Consider the following 3,069-nt stretch of genomic DNA (forward strand, 5'->3'; position numbering starts at 1 on the left):
TGGTGGTGGGGGGGATCTCTGCAAGGTTTATGGCGGCTCTGGGCTTTCACCTGCCAAGACACAAGTGTCTGTTGTTAACAGCGGGCGGCCGAAAGATGACGGATTACATTTCCATCCCAGGAAAAGCCGCCTTAATTTTGCACGGGAGAAGATTTACACCTCTGCTCGGGAAAATCTGCTGCGTCAACCGGCCCAAAAAACTTTCAGAGCGTAAGCATCCAGCGAGACACGCAGCAGTATCTCATGTGTTCGCGTGCATCCATCTTATTGCAAATATCCCCTTCAGATATTTTCTTTTCAGTGTCAGATGCAGATACCGAGAGGCATCTCAGACCAGAGGAGCACTGTCGAAGAAATTAGATTAACACAATAGTAACATGGCAGGCAGACACTGTGGCAGACTTTTCAATAAGGCAGCCAGCTTACTGAGGAAGAAAATCATTATCTGTAAAAGAGTGACTGCCGTGAAATTGAGTAAGGGATGCTGAGAAGTTGTTTACTGATGTTTACTCTTCGTGTGTGAGGAGCGCAGGATTAAATGCAAGAGGTTCTGACCTCAATCAAGGAAATAATTACTGTTGCCCCTTCTGTTGGTGGACTCCATAATTAGCAGGCAAAGCCCCCACAGAAACACAATTAGTCTGAAAACAGAGGTGATTAAAACTATAATTCTTATTGGACTCATTTACATGTTTTTGGGTTTGCCTGGAAAGCTTTATTGAATTTGTCGCGGGATTCAATTCTGGCTCCTTTGTGTGGTTCCCTTCCTCAAAATAGTACTTCCTAATAAATTCTGCAGCCAGGATGCGCTCTACATTACGTCTGCATCCAGATATCTGTCACAGCCAGTGAGATATGATAATAGAATAAGAATAGAGGGGCATTTGCTTCAAGATAAAAAGAAGTCAAGTGTGACTGACTCCATCTTCCTCACGTAATGAAGAGTATTCATGATTGGCATCGCTGATAAAAGCTATGGATCACATACGCATGCACACGCACACACGGCACACACACGGCACACACACCTCAGAGTGCTTCAGTGCAGTGAATCACCATGTTTCCTATTATATTCTCCCAGAACAAACACACACGCACACCAGCGCTGTTATCTGTCATCACCACTGTTGCCGCTCCAGTCGATACTGATGCAGCACCCACTCACTGTGTGTGTGTGTGTGTGTGTGTGTGTGTGTGTGTGTGTGTGTGTGTGTGTGTGTGTGTGTGCGTGTGTGTGTGTGAAGGTGTGCGTTTTGTTCCGGTCCTTTGTGATTAAATGGGACTGCAGCAATGAAGGAAGTTTCGGGGCTTTTTTCTGCGTGTTTGTGCATTTTCAGTGCTTTTGAGTCAAAGGAAATGGCTCGATCACAAAACTGTCCCAGCTTATAATAGACCACTGATTCAGATTTATCACTTTATCACTTACGTTGGGCATTCTCAGCATTTCTATTGAGTTTCCTATGTGTTTTTACAAAATGAATGCCAGTATTGAAAACTGAGCACCCACTGAAGCGTAACATCTACCAAATTAGACCTGAATCACTTCCGGACACACAGACTTTACTAATCCTGTCTCTCTTTGAGCAGTTTTAAGCCAGTGAGTGGCTCAGAGTACCTGAAAGCTCTTAAAAATATAAAGTTATAATTTTGTTTTGAATCCAAATGATTTAGGCAACATTCTATTTGTAATTACAGTGCAGATTATTAAATGTCTCCATGATTGTTGTGATAAGACACAAATGCTAATATCTGCTAAAATGGGACATATTGCATTGAACAAATCTACCCAGAATCTTCTCCAGCTGAATGAGGATTAAACTGAAGTTATTGTTTTTGGGGCTGATGAGGAACGACTTAAAGTCTGTGCTTAGTGTCTGTCCGTGAACTGTAAAAATCAAGCCAGAAATCAGAAATCGTTAATTTCAGCAGTCACATTAAATCCAGAACATAATCAGCCTTCTACCACCTGAAAAATATTGTTAAGGTCGGAGACTGGATGTCTGAGAAATGTGTTTGTGCATTTATCTCTAGCAGGCTGGACTACTGCAACAGACTGTTTACAGGTGTGTCTAAATCAGCAGACAGACAGACTTCAGCTGATCCATAATGTTGCTGCCAGGCTGATAACCAGAACCAAAAAAAGCTCAGCACATTACTCCAGTTCTCAGATCACTAACATGGCTGCCAGATTTTCACAGAATCAACTTCAAAGCGTGCTGGCTGACCCATAAATCAATCAGTGCTTATCAGAAAACACCAATCAGATCTCCTGACCCAGTAGGAACCCTCCAGAACCCTCAGGTCGACTGGTTCTGGATTACTGATTGTTCCCTGAGTCCAAACCAAAGCCAAAATAAATGGATTTGCAGTAGACTACTATTATAAATACACACTATATATTATGCAAGTGAGTTGTTTACGTTTTGTTTGATCAATATCATATGAGCCAGCTTGTTTCATTTATATAACTTTAAATATGGACGACTGACTTTCATATGGTGCATATTTATGATAGTAGCTTAGTTTTTACCATGACATGTTGTTGTAAACAAATTAATAAGTGTTAATTATCTGTCATGGAGTAAATCACTTCACTGCCAGTTGCAGTGTTTTATTTTGATTTGCAATTTGTTAATTTTTGTGTCAATTATTGTTATTATTAGTGCTTAAATTAATGTAAATCACTGAATATAAAAAGGATTCATCAAAATCACTGACATTTTAAAAGTTAAATGTAAACGTTAATGCCTTTTATTCAGAAAACACATTTACTTGTATTTGTTTACATGGCAGACCTGCCACATCCAACATGGCGGACGCGCTAACGTAACGCGGCTACAGCTAGAGTTGCCACCTGTCACGTTTTCCCCAAAAGTACTTTTACTGTGTACTTTTGGAGTAATACTTCTTCAAAATCCTTACCAGTCGCCCAACTTCGACGTGGGATAAAAAACGTAATTTCCATGAGTAATCCAAGATTCATATCCTGCTGAACTTAATCGACGATTGCTGATACTTCCGGTAGCACGTCACTCTGGGACTGGAGTTGTAACCATAGTAACAAACACG

Source organism: Sparus aurata, chromosome 22, assembly GCF_900880675.1.
Source record: "Sparus aurata chromosome 22, fSpaAur1.1, whole genome shotgun sequence".
Lineage (NCBI taxonomy): Eukaryota > Metazoa > Chordata > Actinopteri > Spariformes > Sparidae > Sparus > Sparus aurata.